Raw genomic sequence first — 24,946 nt, 5'->3', positions numbered from 1 at the left:
GCGTCCTCTACATGCCACAGGAGAATTTGCCCAGCAGTGTCTTTAGAACAGCCGGTTTGCCTGCTTTTGACAATCTTTTGAACAAATTGTAGTACTAAAATATTTTTGGAGCAGTCCATACAGGCACAAAAACACGAAACCGGTACCGTTGAGACATGTTCCTCGTTATCTTAAACCGAGAGTCCGCATTCATTACGGTAAAGCAACAAGACGCTATTATATTCCAGCCATCCTCAACGATCGCTGGACGACGTATTTTCTTTGACCACCCGCAAAACATTGAGAGTTAATATGTACTGATGTTGTCAATTCATTTTTGATAGTGTGTTGTGCCAAATGTTTTTTTTTGCCTCTGATGGAGCTCTGATGGAGTTCTGATGTGGCGCGAAGATTGCAGCGGCTGCCGGTTGTCGCCGCACAAGCCCGCTTGTGGCTTCGGCGCTTCCGTATGTGTATGTTGTTCTAACTATACTAAATAAATATTGTTATTATTATTATTATTATTAGCAGTCTGCCCCAGTGAATTAACCGGTTAGTACAGGCCACATGTCCGCTTACCCCCTCATGTGCGAAAGAAAAGCACAAAGAGTTCTGATCTCCAGGCAGAACACGCATACACCGACGCACGTGGTGTAGTCAACACTCACTTTCGATGGGAGCTTAAACAAGAGCCTGAACTGGCCTTTACTGAACAAACGCTTGAAGTTACCTCCGATAAGCGCCAAAAGAACATGCGCACAGCAAAGTAACAACGAAGCCACAAATGCGCACAACGCAGTGACAAATTGAACCGGCTGACAGCGACGGGCGGAGCAAAATTCTACCGTGAAGTCTACCGTGGCGCCACCTGGTGCCGGCGCCGCGAAGCAGTCGCCTGTCGACACACGCGGGGCCTCCGCTCCCCGTAGAGCCGCCGCGGAGTGAGCACACTACCCAATATTCTAGTTCACTGTAGTGTCGACTCTGAGCGAGGATGGATGGATGGAATGGATGGATGGAATATAGGAGCGTCCCCTTTGAAACGGGGTGGTAGCAGTAGCTATCATGCTCATTGTGAACGAGGCTTTAGTTTCCCAGCGCCCCCTGCGAACTGTGAGGCACAACAAACATGTGACGTTGCTTGTGACGTCACAGTGACGTACTTTTGGCGGGGAATTTGATTGTATTTTTACTTATGAACGAAAAACAAGGCCAACAACGACGGAGGCAGAACGATGCTCGGTTAAGGCAGAAAAATGGACACCGTAACTGTTCAGCCAACTTTACTTGACATGGATTTCTACTGTCAAGTTTTAGGTTAACTGAAATGTTACGGCATCTTTAACCACCTTATCATAGCATCGTTCTGCCTCCGTCGTCGTTAGCCTAGTCTTTCGTCGCGCGTCATGTAAACGCATTCTGGGGCTTATTTCTTCGGGCACGTTTGTGAACAAGGGCCTTCAAGTGAATTCGGCAAGCACATGGATAGAACCACATGACTTGAGGCATTTCACTAAGGGCATAAATGAGTGAAGCTGTGCTGCATAGAAAGCCAGGCTTTATTAATTCACGATTACTTACATAGACGCTTCACGGCAATGAAATCTTTAAGTGTAGGAGAGCGACCACCGCTCATTCGTCACGGTCTTCATGAAATCCTCGTGATAACAAAATGACCTGAGCGTAGGTCTCCAAACGAGATGCGGTGAGATTATAAAAGGGTAAAAGATCTTGCTAACAAACAAAGTATACATATCGGCGTCAAAGAACAACAAAAACAAACGAACGGAATAACTAACGCTAGCGCTAGAACGCCAACCTGTAAGAGCTTAGGTAAGCAATTCAAATTGGGATTGCTAGTATTTAGAAGTTAATGCGTCTGAGAAGTGAAAATATCTACGATATAGCTTCGCTCCAATAAATCTCGCCCTGTTCATGATTCCGATATTTTACTCGCGTTTCATTTGCCACTGAAAGGAGTCAATGTGAGGTTACAAATTTACAACTTAAGCATTTAACATGTTCATGAGAAAGATCCCATTGACAATAGGAACATCACTGTAAAAAAAAAAATGCACGTTCAGCGAACGTTGGTGCGGTAATACGACGCAGTAAGCAAAACACGCAGCAAGGGGAGCGGAACGGAAGGCTTTGAGCAATGCGACACGCTTCTTGGGGGCAATAAAATCTCACCTTGACCGCTCAATTAAAACATGCAGCGATACGCCGCTCATGCAGACGTGTATCCGTAAAACAAGCCACCACTTTTGCGACGTGCCTGGGAGGCCGAGCCGAGCCGCCGAGCTGTGACGCAGCATTGTCCCATCGTCCGGAAATGCGCACATGCAGCGGCAATCAGTTTCTCATCGAGCACAGACAGTCTTCGCCTTGCAGTAAAGCTCTACCAAAACCAGCAGAATGAAATACTGACTGTTTGTTACAGATAACCCACTCTGTACGCAGCACGCAACGATGAACGTTGAACCGGGGCCGACGACGCACCCATTCCGCGGATGAAAAAAGCTTCGGTCTGTACAGTCTGAACCATATCTGAGCTGTCTGAGCTTTGGGCAACTACGCAGCGGATAATAAGTGGCCGAGAGAGGCCGTTAGAAACAAGTTAAAATATTATTGAAAACGTGACACGTTTTTTCTTACGCAAGAAACAAAAACTGCATTCATTCTTGAGCGCGAATATTATGTTTACTTTCTAGTTCTTTGGAGTTCTGGCAGATCTTATTTTCTGTGCGTTAGTAATTTGCCTCACAGTTCGCAGGAGCCCTCATCATCGAGTTGATGCCGCTGGCAGTAGGCAGCTGCACGCGTTTTCTTCCAAGTTGCGCGACCAGTTGTACATTGACCTTGCCGCAACTGTGTAGCAGTAGTACATCTTCCGTAGGTTTGTCGGCCACTCGTCAACTCGGTGCAGGCCAACTCAGCTGAGGGAACTGTCACTCGATGCTTGTGCACATGGCAAGCCAAACTTCCAAGTCGCTTTGAACAATCGTAATAAACGAGCAATAGCGACATGAAGTCTATCTTTCATCGACAGGCACCGTCCGCCTAGGCCTTGTTTCGCCTACGCTCGGTCGGCGGCCATCTTTGAAAAAGTAGGAGGAGCTTGCGATGCGCCTCCAGAACGCATGCGACAAAAGTTGAAGTTGACGAACTCTGTGCGGCAGCCGGGCGGAGGACGCATGCCTCCGTCCGCCCCATTGTTTCTAGGCACTATAGTTAGGACCTGGCGGATGCGTCCTCGAGCGGACGGGCGCAGCGCCCAAATAGTGACCGTACAGCGGCCTTTACTCAGATAAAGACCCCATTCTTTTGGAAACGCTCTGCCTGCCGACGGGCTTTTTGAGCATTGGCTCTGTGTCTCACTTGCGCGAGTGGCGCGTTTTTCTAAGAATCGTAAACAGTGCCATCACCATAGCAACATCGCCGTATTCATTGTGCCCGGGCAAACTAGACCGAACGCTCCACGCCCCCGGCCACAGCGGCAAAGCGCGGTAGCGGGCGATGCTAGGCAGTTATAGCATTATAGCAAAATGAACGCCGAACCAGCTTCCCTGTCGAATGCATCAACGGTTTGCCGTAGACGCCGTCGGACAATCCGCGGTATAATATCCCCCTTCACGAAGCGGAATTAGCTGGGAAGAGGACGGGACATCATGCACGTGTAAAATAAATAAAATAAGCGCAAATAAAAGAATCAAACGGGAAACCAATTCAGTGTTTTCTCTCATATATATATATATATATATATATATATATATATATATATATATATATATATATATATATATATATATATATATATAGGGCCACTGATCAGGTCAAAGTATTTGAAGAAGATATAATTAGCGAATGCTTTTTGTCTGGTTTCTCCATTGTGAACAGCGAAGCTGTAGGGCTTTCGAAACAATAGTACGTTTTCATGAAACTTTGACTTGGTCAGTGACCCTGTATATTTTTTTATGCCAACACCTGATCAGACTGCATTTCGTCGAACTCTTGATTACAGTGGTTAATCTCATTTTAGCTAAAGCTCGACATTCGGTTCAGCAGCGTTCAGCCTCATCATTTTTTTTTTAATTTTTAGTGAGGGGAGTGACGGAAATGCTGTGGCAAAACCCGATTCAACATCACATTTTTGTATTGGAGAAGCTTCACATGGCTGTTTCCTACTTGCCCATTCATCGAAAACATCCCCGGCAGCTACCGCGGTACGTTACCTTTACTATCATCACCGGAACACAACATTCGGAAAAAAAAAAGAAACGTGACTGAAACGCTGGTGATTGATTATCTTCGTCCGCCCACTATATCATTTTTTCTCCTTTTCTTTGGAGCCTGCCCTGCTTGCCCTATATAGGAACATCAGTGGGAAGGTTGAAGAGGCATGCTTGTGCATGTTCAGGTTTTCAAGTTGTACTTGGCAGACTGTCGAAACATTTCATCTGTACCAGTGGCAGGGTACAAGTATTCGTGCAATTTCTCCTAGGGAGACGCTCTTTGAAATTATATTATATTAATTTATGCAGTGTTATAGTTCCCTGCCCTACTATTCATTTTATCGTAGAAAGGGGAAGATATTTTTTCTTCTTGCCACTGAAAAAAAAAGTCTAAATTCCACACTCTCATAATATATGCTAACACCGCGAACATCTGAAGATAGCTTTGTGGCGGAGCTAAGACGAGGAATAACCAGCTCCGACAGCATTCGGGTTCGAACTGTTTTTTTTTTCGCTGCTTGCACTGAGACGCTTAGTGCCAAATTCTTCTTTGTCCAGCGCCGTGCCGTTGTTTGTGATAAAAGCGCGGCGCGAGGGGCGCTACAAGACTACAAAAAAATTTTTTTTTTCATGTCTCCGGCACGATTATATCTTGCTGAGTAAGTAGAGTAAGTAAGTAGCGCGAGAGCCTTAGCTGGCAACGTTTCGGCACACAAACAGTATGACACACTTAATTCGAGGCGATAAATAAATCTTAAAGCAAGCAAGTGTACATTTGGCAAGGGACCATTTTCAAGTAGCGCTACTGCGCATGCGCGAAGCACCTGCACCTCAGTTCGACCCGACCACTCGACCCGACTCGCCAGTGTTTACCTCTCTCGCTCGATGGAAAGGAAAGGGCAGAGGGAAAACGTTGTAGAAGCACAATACCCTCTCGTAAATACCCCTCGATTCAGGGTGTTTGTGGCGCCATCCTCGTAATTTTTCTGAACTGCGACATTTTAGTGCACATGAAATTTCATAGACGGCGCTTTTTTTATTATTAGCTGGGACACCAATCTGGTGTCCACCCGTTACAAAGGGACTAGCTAACACTATCATCATCATCATCACCATCATCATCTTGTAAAGAACTATAGTGAACTAGAAGTATTCTAGTTCACTATATAAATAACATATCTGGGTTTCAGGAACAATTGCCAGCATAAGGACATGGCTAGGGGTAGTTTATTTAGGAGCAGGACATCAATGCAGGCAAGAAAACAAGGATCTTGTTGAATGTCTCAGTGACGATATAAGCCAGTTTGGAAACGGGGCCAATATTATTCTACTGAGGGACATGAACGGCTACATCGACGGTCTGGATGGATACACGGATTGTAACGGGAAGCTAATGCTAGATTTCTGTGAACGACACGATCTAGTTATAGTAAATAGAGAAACAAAATGGTGAAGGCCAAATCACGGGGGAATTCCGCAACAGGCAGACGACCATTGACTATTGTCTAATGTCGCAGGAAATTTATAGCAAGGTCACAAAAATGGAAATAGACGAAGAAGGGGAGTGTAGTCTGGGAAGTGATCATAAACGTATTAGTCTGGAGATGGGGCCCTTGATGAAAAGAGAAATGGAACTTAGACAAAACGTAAACGCAAAATTAAACGACGATCAAATAGCGCAGATAGCAGCAGACATAGAGGAAGCAATAGAGAATAGCCCCATGGAAGACTGGGATTATGAACAGGTAGAACTACTCATAAGGAGGAAAATTCAGGAGGTTAAAGTAGCAAACCGCTGGAATGAAAAGAGGAAGCCACGGAGCTGGTGGAATAAGGAAATCAGGGTAGCTATTGATCAACGACGGGCTGCTTCAAGGGAACACCGAATGGCAAAGAAAGCACAGGTATCTCAGGAGGAAATCGACCGAAAATGGGAATCATATCGACAAAAGAAACTTCAGGTGCAGGCCCTCGTGTAAAGTAAAATAAGGCAGTTCACCGATCGCTGGATGGCTGACATACAAGATGCCTCTAGAGGCGGAGCAAAAAAATTCTGGAACCATATAAGCTGGCTAGGGAAGAAGAATCAAAGAAAGCAGGATCGGATTCAAGATAACGAGAGAAATTGTTTAAAGGGAGACAGCGCAGTGAACTGCATTACATCAGTTATAGCTGAGTCATTTAAGAGAGACGATAGGGTGATCTCCGCAAATCAGGAAGCAACACAAGGTAGCAGAATACAAAGCAGCTTACAACTGACCAATCTAAACTGGAAAAAGGCAGAAAAAAATATTCCTAAAAACACATCTACAGGAATAGATGGAATTCCGATCAAGCTGATTAATGAACTCGGTCCAAAAAGTAAGGAAACATCGTTAAAAGCTCTGGAAACAGTCATAACAAATAAGCAAATTCCGCACAGCTGGCGGCAGTGTAAAATAAATTTGATTTATAAAGGGAAAGGAGACAGGATGCACATAAGATCCTACAGGCCGATTACCATAACATCTGGTATGTACAGGTTAGCCATGCAGGCGGTGAAATTAAAGGTGCAAGCATGGGTAGAAAGTAACGAAATACTCGGAGAACTTCAGAACGGCTTTAGAAATGGTAGGCGCTTAGATGATAGCCTGTTCGTGCTTACCCAATGCATCGAAATATCTAGAGTGGAAAATAAACCTTTGTATTTGACCTTCCTGGACATAAACGGGGCGTACGACAACGTAAGCAGGGAACTCCTGTGGAACATATAAAAGAAGGTATCGGTTATGAGATAATAGAGTTCCTACAGGAAATATACCGGGATAACAAAGTAGAAATTACGTGGGAAGGGATAAGAAGTACGGAGGATGTCAAAGTATGCAAAGGATTAAGACAAGGCTGTCCTCTATCACCGGTGTTCATGCTTTATATGATAAACCTGGAACGGAGGATACAAGACAGTAGCCTAGGTTTTAACCTGTCATATAGATTAGGTGGAAAGGCGGTAGAGCAGCGCCTCCCCGGTTTGATGTATGCAGACGATATTGTGCTGCTCGCTGAGAGTCTGGAAGAATTGCAAACTCTAGTTAAGTATTGCGGAGACGAAGGGGACGCTCTATGCTTCAGTTTCAGCGCAGTTAAGTCGGGTCTGATGATTTTCAATGGCTCAACTGATCAGGGTCTTAAAATACAAGGCCATGAAATACCTAGAGTAGCAGAATATAAATATCTGGGGGTATGGGTAAACGAAGGATTGGCATACATTGGAAAGCATGAGCAATCACTTAAGGCCAAAGAGCGAAGGAATGCCGGGATAATAAAGCATAAGACATTGTGGGGATACAATAGGTATGAGGTTTTGAGGGGTATTTGGAAAGGAATTATGGTGCCCGGACTTACTTTCGGAAATGCGGTTTCATGCCTAAAATCAGAGGTACAGTCGACATTAGAAATAAATCAGAGATCCGTTGGACGATTAGCACTAGGTGCGCCCACGGCAAAACTACAAATGAGGCGGTACAGGGAGATATGGGCTGGGCATCTTTCGAAGAACGGGAAGCTCACAGTAAAATATTATATGAGGAACGCCTGAAGAAATTGAACAGTAACAGATGGGCAGCTAAAGTGTTTAAATACCTCTACTTAAAACGCGTTGGCTCACAATAGAGGAAAAGAACTAGGAAACTAACTAGTAAGTATGCTAGTCACAAGGACGGAGAAATAAAGAGCATTAAGCAACAGGTGAAAAACGCAGAAGGTAAAAATTGGATAAATTCGATGGAAAAGAAACAGTGTGGAATTATACCGAAAGTGGAAAATGCAGATCAGAAAGGAAGATTTCTTTGATAACTCAAGAGGCAGTGCCCTACTTTTTGAAGCTAGATCAGGGTGCCTTAGAACACGCAGCTACAAAAAGAAATTTAACCATTTAACCAATTGACCATGTTATACTCGAATGTAATGGTATCCATCCGGAAGTTGATACAGGCGCAATCACTGTTCCTGAAGCTCTGGGGTTTAGAGATAACAGTGGCCGGGTGAATAAACCGTTGGTGGAAACTAGCAAAAAACGACTGGAAGATTGGTGGCTTAAAAGCAGAGAAGTGACATGAAGTTAGTAATGTAGGAACCAAAATTTAATAAATAGAACGATGGTTAAGTTAACCTTTCTAAATCACTAATTAAGATATAGGGTGAAAAAATAGCATGATAGCTACTGCTACCACCCCGTTTCAAAGGGGACGCTCCTATATTCCATCCCATCCATCCCATCATACGTGGCTCTGTTATTCCACTATTATTTGCTTTTTGTACACTTTGTAGTTTATAATTGTTACCGGTTGAATAAAGGAACGAAAGCCCGAATCTTTAAGTTATATTCGCCAAAAAAAAAAAAAAAAACAAGCCATGGAGCATTTCAATCATGCTTAAAATTTTTCATGAAGAGCTCGCGCGCTTCAAGTGAACCACGAAAAAATTAGCTGAAATCAACCTGACCGTGCACATTCCACGACAGTCGTAGAACAAAACCGATGCTTATCCTCTGATAGCGAGGTGTAAAGTTTTTCCACGCGAAATTTCAGCACAGATAAAAGCTTATTACTTGAACAGTTTAGCATTTACTTTTAGCCGTTTTACAAAAAACGCTACGTTTGATCACAGATGACTTTTACACGAAATGAAGCAGACAGATGATATTTTCAGGAAAAAGCGAACTATGTACGACCTCCAACTCCGCAAAAAATCTCATCATCAGAATGCATATCTTGAAAGTTATTGTATGTATAATTACCTGTTTTATACACTTTTCACAGGCGCGTGGCTAATAAACTATGCTATACACAGTAATAAAAATGCTTAACTTTGTTCATTAACATGTAATCTCAAAAGATCTCGAACGGTGTTTTTCTAGGTGCAAAAGATTTTGCACAATTTTGCTTTTCCTGAGACAAGTAGAGCTGAAAAGCCGCTTCTTACCTTTGTGTTTTCCTTTACAGCTTAAATATCGTTGCAGCTATTTATAAACCAGATGCACCATTAGAAAGGAGAGGAAATAAACTTTACAAATATATTAAAGTCACATTTATAAACTAAACGAGTGAGGCGCAGTAGGCGTATGAATATCACCAAAAAGGTCGTCTCTTCACCGCTAGAGTGGGACCGCCACCTTAAGCTTTCACTGTGTCAAGAACAGTGAACAAATAACAGCAAAAAACAGTTGACGATCGACTTCCGTCTTGTTTATGTATACACGTTAGGCCATGGCAGGATCGCGCGGCGGCGGTGCTTGTCACTTCCGCCGCTCGAGTTCGGCCTTGGTTAGGTAAGCTATACTTCGTCTCAGAAACTGTTCGCAGCGCTGCGAAAGGCAGAGGCGACATGGTCCAATCAGGATCATACTCATTACAATAGGTAATTGTGCTCCTATGCGCGTCTGGCCCATCGAATTGGTGGGAATACAGTAAAACCACAATTATCTATTATAGTGCCCAGAGGCGGGATGCATGCGAAAAGGGCGCAGCGATGACCGCTATTTGTGAATTAGGTTTCCCTCTATTGCGAAAATAAAGCTCACACAACGGTGACAACAGCCGCTCCGTGAATCCGGAAAGCCGCATGTAGTTCTGCAGCGGGTCTATGGGGCTCTTGCATTACTCTAGACAACGTATCTGCGACCCTTAATTTCGATCTGTTCTGCATATGTGACCAAGAAATAGCGCTTCAGAGTTTACCCTCTGGGTTACCTGCGAACGTTTAGGACGAGGAACATCCCGGCTAAGCGCAGGATGGACATGAATTAAATTTTCCCAAAAGCTGTACGTATAAAATATGTGACTTCGCCCTGTTTCGGACCTTGAAATGATCGATTCCTGGGGATGTGTGCTGCTTTCCCGGGGTGTCGTGGCCAGCCTGGCGCTTACTTTTTTTTTTCTCTTACACATGCTGGGAATGAGAGTGAGTGAGTGAAAAACTTTATTTAGCTCTAGATTGGCTTGTCTTCTGCGGTTTTCAGATGGCTTCGTCCATCTTCTAAGACAAAGGTCGGTTGCCCTTAGTCCAGGGCTCCGCTGGATGCTGCTGCCAGTTGTGCTCGCCGAATCAGACCTTCTTGGTCGACTCGGCGATCGCTGGAGAGCACTCCCTCCCATTGCTCCGCACTCGGGTTTCTTATAACGGGTACCACGCTTATCCTCTGGCATGCCCACGTTATGTGGTACAGCGTGGGTGGTTCTTGGCACCAAGGGCATTTGTCAGTGTACTGTGTGGGATACATTTTGTTGAGTACGTGTAGGTTCGGGTACGAGCCCGTTTGTATCTGCCTCCACGCGACTGAGTCCTCTCTGCTAAGGGAGTTGTGTGGTGGTGGGTACCGCTTTCTGCAACCCTTGTAATGGTTTAGTATCACCGAATAATCTTGGGGTACAGGTTCGTTCCCCTCGAGGTCGCCTACGTTGGATGCTCGGTAATAAGTGTACCCTCGAGTTATCCTGTCCGCCTCTTGGTTCCCTGTTACTCCCGCGTGTGCCGGCGTCCATACTATCGTATGCTTAATTGGTTTTTTGTTTGGTTGTCGTGTTATGTGGCCCCCAGAGCGGAGTATGCGGAGCGTTCTGTGCCCGATTCTGCCGCGAAGATAGTTGCGGCATGCTGTTTGTGAGTCTGTAAGGATTGTAGAGACCGTTTAGATCGATAGCCCTCCGCTGCCGCTAGAGCAACGACCGCTTCCTCAGCCTCGACTATCGTACAGTCTTGTAGTGATGCGCTGGTGATCTCGTGTAGCGTCGATTCAATCACTGTTGTTACCACATTGCTGTTGTGCTGCCCCGCTGTTCTGGTGTATGTGGCTGCGTCCACGTATACCGTCGTTTCTCTGGGTGCTAATGTCTTTTGTAGGCATTCAGCCCTTGTCTCTCTGCGTGCTTTGTGTAGGTTGGGATCCATGTTCCTGGGTATGGGCGTTACTTTTAGTGTGTGGCGATATTCGTCCGGGATTGTTTGTGTCCTCTGTATCTCTTGAATTTGATCGGCGCGGCCCAGTTTCTTAAGCAGCTCCCTGCCAGGTGGGGTCTGCTGTAGTCTGCGCACTTGGGAGACTAGTTGTGTCTCTCTCAATTCATCGAAAGTGTTGTGTAGTCCTAGGGCTAGGAGCTTTTCGGTTGAAGTGCTGTGAGGAAGGTGGAGTGCAGTTTTGTAGGCTTTGCGTAGAATCACGTCCGCCTGTTGTACCTCACTCTTGATGCGGTTGTAGTAGGGGAGGCTGTATGTCACTCGGCTGACTACCAGGCTTCTAACCAGCTTGAGTGTATCCTCCTCTCGCATGCCATGAGGTCTGCGTGAGATGCGCGTGATCATGCGGTTCACTTGTAGAGTGGATGCCTTGAGTAGGGCGAGGGTGTGGGTACAGCGTTGGTTTGAATGTATCCACATCCCCAAAACTCTGATGAGTGTTTTTTCTGGTATCGACTTCCCCTCGAGGTAAACGTTTAGCTTTAAGTCGTCGCTAGTGGGGACTGTGCGGTTGTGTCTTCCTCTCCAAACTCTTAAGAGCTCGGATTTCTCGGTGGAGCATTCTAGCCCTCTTGTTCTGACGTAGTTCTCTACGCAGGTGGCTGCCTTTTGTAATTTCTCTTCTTTCTCTTCGAGCGAGCCTGCGTTGACCCAGATGGTGATGTCGTCGGCATACATGGCATGGTGTTTGCCGTCGATTTCTTTCAACTGTTTTGCCAAGCCAATCATGGCTATGTTGAAGAGCGCAGGAGAGATAACCGATCCTTGAGGTGTTCCTTTGTTTGGCGTAAAGAATTTGTCTGATCTGAGGTCCCCCAGGCCAATTGTTGCCGTTCTGTTTGACAGGACGGCTTTGACGTAGCCGTAGACTCTCCTCCCGCAGTTCAGGTCATGCATGCCCGTAAGGATAGCCTCGTGACTGACATTGTCAAAAAGCCCCCTTGATGTCCAATGCCATTATTATGTTCTCTCCGCTCTTGGGGACGTTCCCTAGTACTTCTTCTTTGATTTGAAGTAGTACATCCTGTGTCGATAGTTTTGCTCTGAAACCGAACATGCTGTGGGGATTCGTTGTCCTCCATGTACTGTTGTAGTCTCAGCGTCACTACTCGTTCGTACAGTTTCCCAAGGCACGATGTGAGCGAGATCGGTCTGAGGTTCTCAATTTGTAGTTTCTTGCCCGGTTTAGGAATCATGACTACTTCCGCATGCTTCCACTCCTCGGGGACGGTCTCCGCTTCCCAGTGTTTTACCCCGGTCAGATGAGCAAGTTTAGTGTCACTTTCAACGAGTGCACAGTGCACTCGCCTTTAGTGTCATTCGCATCGTGTTACACGATGAACTTTAATGACACTCGCTGCCGAACACACTCGGCGGGAAGTGAGTTTGGCGAACTCACTACACTTTAACTACACTTTGTCCGGCAGGCGAGTGTGTAGTCTCTACAACAGGGCACTTCATATTACTCATACATTTTTTGAGAATTACAATGTTTTGAAATTTTTATCGTAATTTTATGAGCGTTTCTATTAATAGGCAATGAATTTAAGCTGTCACCAACTAAAAACAATGCGTATACTTGAATAGCTACCCTCGCTCTCAGTGCTTGCGCTAAGGCGAAGGCGTTCGTCTGCTGCTGCACCTCGATAGTATGCGGTATCTCAAGCTGCATCAACGAAGTTGGAGTTATCTGTAACCCAATCTCTAGAAAGTCGTCACTTGACACGGCAGCATTTCGCTCAAGCGCCGGCCGAAGACAGCACCTTTTTTGTTCCTGCAAGCCGCCAGCTCCAAGCCAGCACCTTTACGGCGCATCCGGTCCCGCTGTCACCGGCGTCAGAAAAGTGTGCGAGAATTCGTTTTTCTCGTAAATAATAATCCCTGGAGTAAAGCAATGTCATAAATTAATCCTTCTTGGGGATCGTTGACCCGTACCGAGTCGCTAGCAGGAGTAATTGCTGCCATACAAGCAAATTTCTGCTCTCTACTTCATAGCCATCGTCGCCGGCGGCGCGGCGCAGCTCACCATTGTAGTACACGTATACGCTAGCTACGCTCCTAAGGAGTCGTCGATTTGAATTGCACATTTCTCTCATTGTTCTCATTTCTCTCAAGACAGTGCCACAAGTGAGCCATATATCCTATTAAGCTGGCCATACGAAAGCGCCGCCCACTGATACTCCGATGCGAAACAAACCATAGGCCTAGTGACGACCACGGAGGAGCGCACGGCCAAGCGCTACTTGCCCCGCGCGCTCTGCTGTTCACGGGCGCTCACGGGCGGCATTACAGCGGAAAGTTAGTAGCACCCGGTGCTGTGAACGCTGCGGACTTCTCGCCTACTTTTGTGATGCTGCGGAAACTGGGCATTTTTCGACGCTGGGTCAAGCAAACGCTGTTAAGACGTGACGATGCTGCCGTGCGTGGGTGCTGCGCAGCTGGACATTTTAGGCTGCATAGAAGCGCCGTCGAACTTGATTTCGTGTGAAAAATGCACGCTGCTCTGAATCATACAACTCGTGCACTTTTCGCGCTCGAACACTGGTGAACTCCGCTCCCTACGTAGGCGCGCTACCGGCATTTTCTCGGTTAACGATGCAAATCGAAGTCGCAAAGCTACGTTCACAATAACCGCAGCTATATATCATAAGCGAGGTTGGGTTTGCATGTAAACAGCAGTAAACATGCATGTTAGCGAAAAGCGCGTGCGACATCGCGATGCTTTTTTAGGGAAAACCGTGTACTCAAATGCACAAATAAACTAAATATTAGCTTGTGGTAATTCTGCTTGCAGTAAAATTGAATTTTAAGGTATTTTCGTTAAAACTAATTACTTTCCACATAGGGCTGCAGCATCCGCATCGGCACTGCCGTCATTTCAAAATGACACTTGATTTTGCCGTGTGACAGCGGGCACCGAAAGTGTCATTCTTCCTATGTAAGTGCACTTCGTGAAAGTGTCACTAAACTTGCCCGTGTGACTGGGGTATTTGTTGAGACAGTCGGTTAATTCAGCGACTCGGTCATCACTGAGGTTGCGGATGAGTGCGTTATTGATCTTGGCCGCACCTGCGGCCGTGTTTCTGGTTGTGTTTCGAATCGCTGCGTAGACCTCTTCTCGCGTGATGGGCCTGTCCAGGGTCTCGTTTTCTCTTCCCCGGTAGTGCTCTGCGTAAGCCGCTGGGTTTGTATCGCCGAAGCACTTAACGCGTACTTTCTCCGGGAGTTCTGAGTCTGGTCCCTCGAACTGGTGGATTAACCGGTAGATGGCCTTGTTGTTTTCTGCCTTGGTCTTGGTTGGATCTATGAGAGATTTGAGGATATGCCATGTCCTCGCTGTGCTCAATGTTCCGTTGAGGGAGTCGCTGAATTGTTGCCAATTTCGCCTTGCCAATTGCGCCGCGTACTCCTCTGCTTTCGCTGTGACTTCTGCGATCTTAAGTTTTAGTTTTCTGTTGTACTTTTGTTTCTTCCATCTCTTAGTGAGCCCGCGTGCGGCTTCCCACAGCATGAGCAGCCTGGCGTCTACCTCGGGTGTCTGCGTCGTTCGCGCGATTTCTTTGGTGTACTTGCGCTGGTTTTCCTTGAGCAGGCTTCCCCACTCTTCTATCGATTGGATCCCGTTCCCGGCGAGATTCCCGTCGCATGCCTCTCGAAAAGCGCTCCAGTCCGTGATTTTTGCCGATTCCAGCTGGCGCTTTAGTCTGTCTGAGGTTACTTGCGTTTTGAGTATGTAGTGGTCACTGCCCAGATTCTCTAACAGGTTCTCCGACACTGCCTGTTCCGCTCCCCGTATGAATGTGAGGTCGGGGCAGGTGTCGGTACTGACGCTGTTTCCGATTCTGGTTGGAGTGTCTGAGTCTGTGAGGAGGTTGTAGTCAGTGTTTTTGCTGCCTCTGCTAGTGCTTTACCTTTTGGGTTAGCTGTTTGGTATCCCCAGCTTTTGTCCATGGCATTGAAGTCTCCTAGTATGATTAGCGTGTTGTTTTTTGCGAGTTTGCGTGCGCCATGGAAAAGTTCGTGGAATTTTGCTTTCCTCTGTTTTGGAGGGCTGTATGCATTCACAATGAAGATGCTGTCCCTCTTTCTTTTCTTCTTTGGTATAATTTCTACAATCACGTGTTCTACGTCGGTGTCGGTTATCCTTGCGTGGTTTATGGCGATGAGCGCCTTACTGACTAGGGTTGCCGTTCTTCCTTTCTCTTGAGTCTCGTAACACGTATATCCTATGAGTGTTGGCGTAGTACCCGTCTCTTGAAGCGCTATGATGTCGGGTGGTGTTTGTTGTGTACGGATGTGTTGTTGGAGTAGGCACTGCTTCTTGCGGTAGCCTCTGCAGTTCCATTGCCATATGTCTAAGGTTTCTTGCTTGCCTAAGGTTTTGTTGGCCATATTTAAGCTTCCGTGTTGTCTGTGGGCGGGTTGCCGAGGGCTGCCAGCGCAGGACGGTGGTAGGCCTTTTCTCTAAAGTTCTCGGTGAACTTCTGCTTGCGGATGCTACTCCGGAGTTCTGTGACTTATAGTTGCAGTTGCTGCGTCATATGCTGCATCATTTGCTGCATTTCTGCCTTAAATTTAGTGAGATCCTCGTTGCCTGTTTTCGACGGGGCTTGGGTTTGTAATGTTTGTGGCTGCGGAGGGCTGTTTGACTTAAGGTCTCATATTGCCTTCGTGAGCTCTGCTATTTGGCGCTCTAGCTCGCTCTGCCTAGCGCGCGATAGTTGTAATCCGCGTATCAGCGCTGTTTTCTCCGCGTCCTCCTGTCTAGGTTGTTCGCGGTTGCTGTTTGTGTTTGTGGACTGTTTGTTAGTTATCCCTCCCGAGTGCGGAGCAAACCAGGGGTTTTCGGCTCCCCAGCTCACCTTGACGCCGCCGCTATTTCGGGATTGCTTCTGCTTCTTCTTGTTCTGCTATTGCTGCTGCTGGCTTCCTCCCTTGATGGCCGGGGGTGGCAGGGGCGGGAAGGACCGTGACCGGCTCCGTGACGCCCGGGATGTCGAGCGGCTCTGCGAGGTCTCCCCCTCCGAGCTGAACCACCTTGGTTTCTCGCTGCGGTCGTTCCGGCTGCGGCGTTTGCTCTCGCGTCCGCCGCCGTTGTTGCCTTGCCTCGCAGCTCCCTGGCTTTCTTCAGTCGGTCTCGACACTCCCTCGATCCGGTACCGTGGTCGCCTCCGCAGATCAGGCATCTCGGGGTACACTAATGGTCTTTTGGCGGGTTTTGCAGCCCGCAATGTTTGCAAGCCTTGGCGTCCGGTGTGGGGCACACGTCGGAGCGGTGACCTGGTTGGCAGCAAATGTAGCAGATTTGTCTTGTGGGCCGATACGGGTAGCACTTGTGCTCGGCTCCGCTGTAGATGACGTGTTTCGGTGTGATGGGTCCGTCAAAAGTGATGACGGCTGTCTTGGTCTTGCCTAGTCCTCGGGCGCTGTGGATGGTAACACCCTGTGTGCGCGTCCACAAGTCGGCTTTCAGTTCCTCCGGTGTTGTTCCTGGGTCCACTCTGTGTATCACGCCCCGCCAGGTGTCTTCCGGAACGGCCACGTAAGCGTTCACGTCGTATGAGCGTCCCTCGATCTTGAGGCTAGTGATGCGTCTCGCGAGCTGGGCGGCTTCTTCATTCGGCGTGCTCACGATTATAATATTGGATCCTGTACGGAGCCTGGTGATCAGGTCTCTTCCCTCGAACTTGTTGTTGCATGCCGTGGCTACGGCCCGGGCCACTTGGAATTGCTGGAGCGACTTGACTACAAGTCCCTTCGGTCGCAAAATAATCTTTAAATCGTTCCTGGGGAGCGGGGGCAGCCTTCGCCTGGGCTGCTGTTGCGTTCCTTTCCCGCCTTTTTTCAGCGTGCCGGCAGCTGGCGCGCCAGCTGTCGACGTAGACGCCGGGGATTCCCCTCCGAGGTCACCTTGAGCGGCGGAGGAAATTCCGGTGTTTGCGGCGGCGGCGTTCCGTCCGTTTCTTCTTTGTCGCTTCTTTTGGCGTTTGGTCAGGGCCAATTCCCAATTTACGTCATCTTTTTGGATGTCTTGCTTCTCCTGCATGGCGGAGTCCTCGATTCCCCCTACTGCCGATATCTCGGAATCGGAGATGTCGAAGTGGGCGTCGTCCATCTCTTGTGCGTCTAGCAGATTCTGGGCTATTCTGCTCGTTGATGGTTCAACATTCGGGTATTCTGCGCTGCGGGAGGCGGTTGCAGGCTGCATTGCTGTCGTTGAGTGGGCCTGGCTGTCTGCGAACGCCCGTAGTCGTGCTAAACCTACGTAGGCTTAGCGACGAACGTTTCCCGCAACAAAGTCGCCCGAACCACGTGGGACTTCAAAGTCCGGTAAAATTGCCAAAAATGGCCCTACCGTCTTGAAACCGGTGTCCGGGTAATCCAGCTTGTGAGTTCTTTCAGATCCAACCAAAAGCTGGTGGCCCACTGGGTCGAGATAGTCCGTGAGGGTTGAAATCTGCGGAGCCCATGCGACGTGTGCTGTCCTCTAGCTAAGCGTTTCACTCCATGCTGGGAATCTACGCTTCCGCCCAGGTTGATAATGCAAGCTCGCCGCCTAGCTCGGCAATCGTCCAGTTTAACTCGATCACTTCATTATAGGTGCACTGTATTTAAGCAAGTGTCAATAAGACAGACACAGCAGGTATGAAGCGTGGACTACCGTGTATCGGCTACACACTCGAGTGTCGACTTTTGTTAACACGCACTGCCCACAGCCCAAAAATGAACCACCACCATGAACTGAGCCCATTTTGGTGCATTAATGAGCAGCGAATAACTGCGACAGTGGACAGCAACATTTTATAAAAAAAAATTCCCCAGTGAATTAACAAATAACGCTTTCAAATTTCGACTCTCCAATTTCACGGAAGCGCCGCTGCCCCTGACTATTACCTGCGTTTCAAGTCAGCCCACGGCGTCGGTGGACATGTTTCTCGACCTCGGCTCGAGCAGTTCAGGTTATCTGCAACGGCATCTGGCTTCCTTGTGTGTGCCGAACCCATTTGCGACCCCAAACTCGGACATATTTGTCGAGTTTTTAAAGCTGGACAACCCTGGCACCTGCACGTTTTTCAGCATTGACGTGGTGGACCTTTATTATTCGTTGTCGCATCCTGAACTGATGAAAGGTGTCAAGTTGTGCATAACAGAGGACAATGATGAACGTTCTTTTATTGACAAATGCGGTGTGTCAGTGGGCAGTTTTCTAGAACTCTTGGCATTTTATTTATCGGCAACAGTGGTTGAATGGGAGGGAAAGTCCTTTGTTCAAGCATCCGGAGTGTCCATAGGTTCCAAGGTGGCATTGGCCAAATTTTTTTTGAGCAGCGTCTATAGAACCATTGCAAATGCAACAAATAGGTTAGGTCGAATTTTCGGTACCTCGACGATTATTTGGTGCTGAGCCGACCTCACTGCTTTCCTAGAAGCCTGGTTAATGTTCTGAAAATTTTTAATGAATGTGGACCTGAACTGAAATTGACAACCGAGGTGCCAAGCAACAATAAACTGTAGTTTTTGGATTTGACCTTGTTTAGTGAGTATAAACACGTGTGCTGGTGCTATCGTCCACGATGTGCAAAACCATTGCAAAACTTCCTGTCTGGTCATACAAAACTCATAAAGGAGGCCATTGTTGTCTCGTGCTTACAATCTGCGCTCAAGAAGTCTTGCCATGAAAGGATAAGGGACAGCATTGTAGCTCAAGCAGGGCGGTTGCGCGCCAACGGCTACCCTGCTATATTCATTGTGGGGCCCTGCACCACGTATCCGTAAGGCCCGTGCGCGCCGCGCATTAAAAGGCCGCGCCACTATCCCAATGCCCCCTGCGCGGTGCCTGTTTCCCTCTCCCCGCTCGTTCGGGGATAACCGGTCCCGCGCGAGGGGGCTATAAAGGAAGCCTCGCGCCGCCGTCGCTCTCTTCTTGGTCCCTGGCTCTTCTTGGTCCCTGGCTCGTCGCTCCTGCTTCGCTCCCGGCTCTATCCACGGAAACGACCCGCAGCCACCCGGACGACGACCCCGGACAGCCTCGACGACGCCCGCGCTTAACGTGAGATAAAAGATGTTTGTTATCCGGCCCACTGTATGTTTGTCGTACGCATCCCTCGGGCAGAGGAATCGCCCACAACTGGCACCCAACTGGGGCTGAATATGCACCCATGTGGACGATTTTTCTGCCAACGTGGCAGCGCACGGCAACACGACGGGCCGGTCCTTTGTATGTTAGGCGCGACGCCATTTTGAGTTTAGGGCTATCGTGTGTGCAGATGACACGGAGTGTAGTATAGTAGTGTTTGTACAGTGTTTTATTTTGTTTTGGGTTATGTGTGTGTTTGTTAGTGTCGGGCGGTTTGTGTTTTAATTTTTTTTGTGCATATGTTAGTTTTATGAAGTGTTTAGCCTTTGTGACTAGCCTCTTGATGCGGGCTAGGTGGTAGTCGTGCGCGTTTAGGCTCCCGGCCGGCCTTAGTTGTTGAGTGCAATGCCTCCGAGAAAAGACGTGCCAGATAGGGCCGCCGCTTCGGACGCCAGTGCGTCCGGTAGTGAGGTAAAGGACGCAGTAGAGTCTGCGCAGGTTACCGATGCGGCCGCCCTGATGAGGCAGATGAACTAAGTGTTGTCGGTGTTCACCCTTCAGCTCGGTTCGGTGGCTAGCGCCAACCAAGCCACAGCTGCAGCGGCAGTCTCGCGTCCGCGGATAAATGTAGAGGTTCCCTCCTTTTCCGGTTACACGGACGTGAAGTCAGTCCACGAGTTCTTCAAGAACTCGAGGATTATCAGACGGCACTGGGTTCCGCAGACGACGTGGTGCTAGCGCAGGTAATCCCCGTGGCACTTGTTGAGAGCGCGGCGCGGTGGAGACGCTGCCAGCCGGCCTTCCAGTCGATGGCAGACTTCACAGATCGCTTCCGCGCCGAGTTCTTGCCGCCCGATTACGAACGCCGGATGCTTGAGGAGCTAGCGTTGCGCACACAGCACCCAGAGGAGAGCCTCCTCGAGTATGTACGCGCAATGCAGGAGCTCTACAAGAGGGCAGATCCCACGGCAACCGATCTAGAACAGGTCACGCGCGTGATGAGGCAATGCCATCCGCGCTTCAAGCCGTATTTGCGGGGACGTGGTTTTGCAAACCTCTAGGCCCTAGCACAGGAAGCGAAGGTAGTACAGGCGGATTTACTCGCTGAATTGCGCTACCAGCCACCCCCCAGGCCAGCCGAATCGCTAGAGCCGCGATGCGCCTGGGCCGGAGGCCAAGACTCCGTGCCGCGCGCCAGAGGTGCAGACGTAATGACGGTAGGGCAGGAAAGGCCAGCGGAAGGCTCCGCGATTCCTCGCGCTCTTGACCCGTACGCGTTCGAGCAGCGGCGTCGAGCTGGGCTCGCCAGCGACGTCCGCACAGGCGCGGAGAGAGGGGAAAGACGTCCCCAGCCGCTTTGTGGAACGCGGCATCCCCCGACCGCGCGGCAGGTGAACGATCGGCTTTGCTGGAATTGCAACCAGCCGGGCCACGTGGCACGAGAGTGTCAAGCAAGGCGTATGCAGGGAAACGCGGACCGCCGGCGGCCATAATTGGTAACACCAGCCTCTCGCCGTCGGCGGGAGAATTTCGTGGTAGCCACGGCGGAAAATGGGAAATGTACTCCCACGCCGCGTCACCGGGCGACCGCCCCGGGGGCACAGAGGCTTTTGTCCCCATCGCCTGTAGAGCGCAAGGAATGTTGTCGCGCTCGAGCCCTTTTATGCTAGTGCGGTTAGTTGGTCAAAGCTACTCGGCACTCGTTGACACGGGCTCAACTCTGTCATTGGTCGGTGATGATGTTTTCGAGGCCTGCCGTAGATGTAACATCCGTGTCAGGCCAGCAGAAACCCCTTTGAGCTTAGCAGCAGGGACGACAAAAGCAGAAGGAGCGGTGCGTCTGGTCCTGCGTTTTGACGGCAGGAAGCGGAGGCATCGCTTCGTCTATCTGCCCGGCTTAGCCATACCAGTTATTCTGGGAAGAGATTTTCTTTCGAGCGAAGGCATTGTGCTTGACATGGGGGAGAACGGCTATCACTACAGCCCCTTCACCCCCCTCATTCCCTTTGTTAGCGCACCCAAACAGGAATGCGTCGCTGAGCGAGCGAGCGTTCACGCTTTTGTGGCAGAGGGCTCCCCCGCGACACTGAATGGTAGCCCATTAGAAGCAATTATCGCATCCTTCTCGGGAACCGGTAGTCAGCGCCGAAGGCTCGTAGAAACTTTACTCCCGTTTTCGGATTGTTTCACAGAGAAACCAGGCAGGACCGACTTGCTTCAGCACGAGATCGAAACGGGTGATGCGCGCCCTTTCAGATGTAACCCGCGGCCGTTAAGCGCACATAAGAGACAGCTTCTCGACAGCGCCCTTGACGAGATGATTGATACCGGCGTGGTGAGACCCTCACAAAGTCCCTGGGCGTCCCCAGTGGTTCTAGCGCCAAAGAAAGATGGTTCGGTCAGGCTGTGTGTTGATTATCGAAAGCTCAACTCACTGACGCCTACGGTTGCGTACCCTTTCCAGTCGATCGAGGCTGTAATGTACGCGTTAGGGAACGCAAGGTTCTTCACAGTCCTGGATGCAAGCAGAGGGTACCTGCAGATTGAGGTGGCGGAAGGTGACATTCAGAAAACCGCATTCACCTGTCACCGTGGGCTCTTCGAATTTACTCGACTCCCGTTTGGTTTGTCTAATGCACCGAGCACGTTCATGCGATTGATGGACATCGTGCTGGGCGATGCAAGGTTCAACTACGCGATGGCGTACCTCGACGACGTCGTGATATTCTCACAGTCGTTCGAAGAGCATCTCATTCACCTGAATTCCGTTCTTGAAAGAATGAGACGTGCGGGTATAACGATCAACCCAAAGAAAGTGCAGTTGGCATCAAAGAGAGTGAACCTCTTGGGATTTGTGGTTGATGATGGCACTTTGAGACCGAACGATGACAAACTGCAGGCAATTCTGAACTACCCCTGCCCGACGGACGTGAAAAGCTTGCAAAGGTTTTTGGGAATGGTTGCCTTCTACAGACAATTCATCCCTAGTTGTTCAGAGCTCGCTAGGCCATTGAACCAGCTGTTGCGGAAAGGCTCGAAGTGGGTCTGGGGCAAGGAACAGAACGACGCTTTTGTTGCCTTGGCTCTCGCGATAGCGAACACCGCTAGTTTGCTCCTCCCCGACCTGAACAAGCCGTTTGTTTTGCAGACAGATGCTAGTGATGCCTGTGTAGGAGCTGTTTTGTTGCAGGAACACGAGGGCAAGCTGCGCCCTGTCGCGTTCGCTAGCCGCACGCTCACATCGGCGGAGCGGAATTACTCCGTGACCGAAAAGGAATGCCTGGCGATAATGTTCGCATTGTCAAAGTTCGACATGTACCTAGACGGAACGGTTTTCACCGTGCAGACAGATCACCAGGCACTTTCGTGGTTAAAGAGGCTGAAAAACCCCGCAGGCAGACTCGCGAGATGGGCGCTGACGTTGCAACGTTACGCGTACGCCATTGAGTACCGCCGGGGCAGCATGAATAAGGTGGCCGATGCGTTATCGCGCGCACCGTTGAAGGCTGGCAGAAGCGCAGAAGAGGCGCAGACCAGCTTTGCTGAAAGCGGCGTCGCCGCTAGTGGAGAGGAGGAGAGGGCGGACGCGAGTGTAGCGCCCTGCGTAGTTAAAGAGAGAAAGGAGGCGGACAGAGGTGCCGCGCGGTGCTGCGACAGAGAGAAGGCGCAGCAGCTGGTGGCGGTGACTACTCGCCTGCCAAAAAGCGAGGCAGAGAGAAATCTGTCATGGGGAGTAGCGGTCAGTAGGGAAGAGCTAATTGAGGACCAGAAAGCAGACGGTCTATGCCAGCGGGTGCTGACAGAGCTTGCGAGTAGTGCAGCTTGCACCGGGAACGCTGAGGGCAAGTACGACGCGTATCTGCTGGGCGATGATGGCCTACTGTTCCGCTACATCCCCCAACTTGACGAGGAAGAGGCGATTGCATCCCCCTTCCGAGTCGTGGTCCCGAGGAAGTTGCGGAAACGATTCCTCCAGTACTTCCATGACTCAGCGCTGGCAGGCCATGGCAGCGGCAGTAAGACTTATGACAAGTTATGCCGTGTCGCGACCTGGCCAGGTATGAGAAAGGATGTGCTGGGCTACGCCCGTACATGTCCTGTTTGCCAGGTAGCCAAGCCTCGGGCGGGGAAACCTGCTGGCATGATGAAGCCGGTAGTTAGCAACTATCCGTGGCAAGTGGTCGCGTGCGATATCATGGGACCCCTCCCTCGCTCCGCGCGCGGACACCAATATATCCTGGTAATAACGGACCACTATTCCAAGTGGGTTGAGGTTTTCCCCCTTAGGAAGCTTGTGTCAGAACGGATTTGGGAGAAACTGTTGGAGACATTCACTCGTTTCGGTTTCCCTTCCGACCTGATTACAGACAATGCCTCGTATTTCACAAGCAAAGTCTTTGTTGATTCCTGTCGGGCGCTTCAAATCCGCCACAGGAAAACGAGTCCCTACCACGCTTAGAGCAACATAACCTAGAGAGTGAATCGGAATGTTAAGAGTATGCTGGTCGCGACGACCGAGCAGCACAGAGATTGGGACGCACGGCTGTCCGAACTGGCTTTCGCCACTAGAACAACCGTGAACAGGTCGGTAGGTATGACACCTGCTTACTTGAATTTTGGGAAAGATATCGCTTTTCCGCTAGAGAACGCCCTACTTGACGCGGCGGGGCCCGCGCCCCCTCCGCTTACACAGTACGGGGCAAAGCTCCGCGAGCGCCTTGAGGCAGCGCAGCGCGCGGCTCGTGAGAACCTCGATATCGCGCGCATGGAGCAAGCGGATCAGTACAACAAAGGTCGTCGTCACGTCGTTTTCAACACGGGCGACTTGGTACTGAAAAGAACGCACCCGCTTAGTAACGCAGCGCGTGGTTTCGCCGCGTCGCTAGCGCACAAGTGGGTTGGACCGTTCGAAGTTACGGCACGGACTACGCCACTCACCTACCAGCTGCGGTTGCTGGCGAGCGGTGAAACCGCTGGTCCGGTGCACGTCGCAGACTTGAAAGCTTACCACCTTCGCAAGGACGATAACTGCGAAGCGGGGGAAGCTCAAAGCGATGCAGCGATCTCCCCCAAAGTAAGGCGTACAGGTAGCAACCCGGTTCGCAACCGACGCTATAACCTAAGGCCAAGGTAGTGCACTACTTTGTCTAACGTCTTTGCTTCTTTCAGAATGCATTCTGATAAGATTTTGCAGCAGCCAGATGAACCACCGTCGCTGGGGCGGGAAACCGCACCCAGCGCATGGTTCCAGGAGGGGCCACATAAACAGGGGGTACCCCCCTAGTTTGTAGTGGTTTGTGGCCCATCATTGTGACCAGCGCGGCCATGCTGGCCGTCTTCAACGAGTCTGGATTGGAGCCCGCTGCCCAGGCCTGGAGTACGGGCCTCAGGAAGCCAGGTGTGCCCGGGGCGGAAACGCCTGCTGCAATGTGCATCCAGCACGGCGCCACGTGCAAAGGATTCAACGATGTAGAGCAGCAGCTCAGGGCCGCTGCCAGGCGTATCCGTGGCCGAGCCCAGCTGCGCTGTGACCCCGAGGATGTGGCCGCTGCTGGAGAGGGACCAGTCGGAACAGTCCCGCCATGCCTGCTGCTTCTCCCGTCACACGAACCAGCTGAGAGGGCATCTCGCCAGAGCCAGGCGACAAGCCTCCCTATTTTACGCC

At 49.7% G+C, this 24,946-nt stretch overlaps 1 pseudogene; it reads right to left on the bottom strand.

Annotated features, from left to right (window-relative positions):
- Positions 1-9,486: 9,486 nt before the first annotated feature.
- Positions 9,487-17,412, bottom strand: LOC146182923 (uncharacterized; annotated as a pseudogene).
- Between the last annotated feature and the right edge of the window lie 7,534 nt (positions 17,413-24,946).

Source organism: Amblyomma maculatum, chromosome 7 (genome assembly GCF_055883805.1).
Source record: "Amblyomma maculatum isolate TAMU_Amacu chromosome 7, ASM5588380v1, whole genome shotgun sequence".
Taxonomy (NCBI): Eukaryota; Metazoa; Arthropoda; class Arachnida; order Ixodida; family Ixodidae; genus Amblyomma; species Amblyomma maculatum.
The sequence above is the reverse complement of the archived record's forward strand: the minus strand, read 5'-3'. Positions and strand labels throughout refer to the sequence as shown.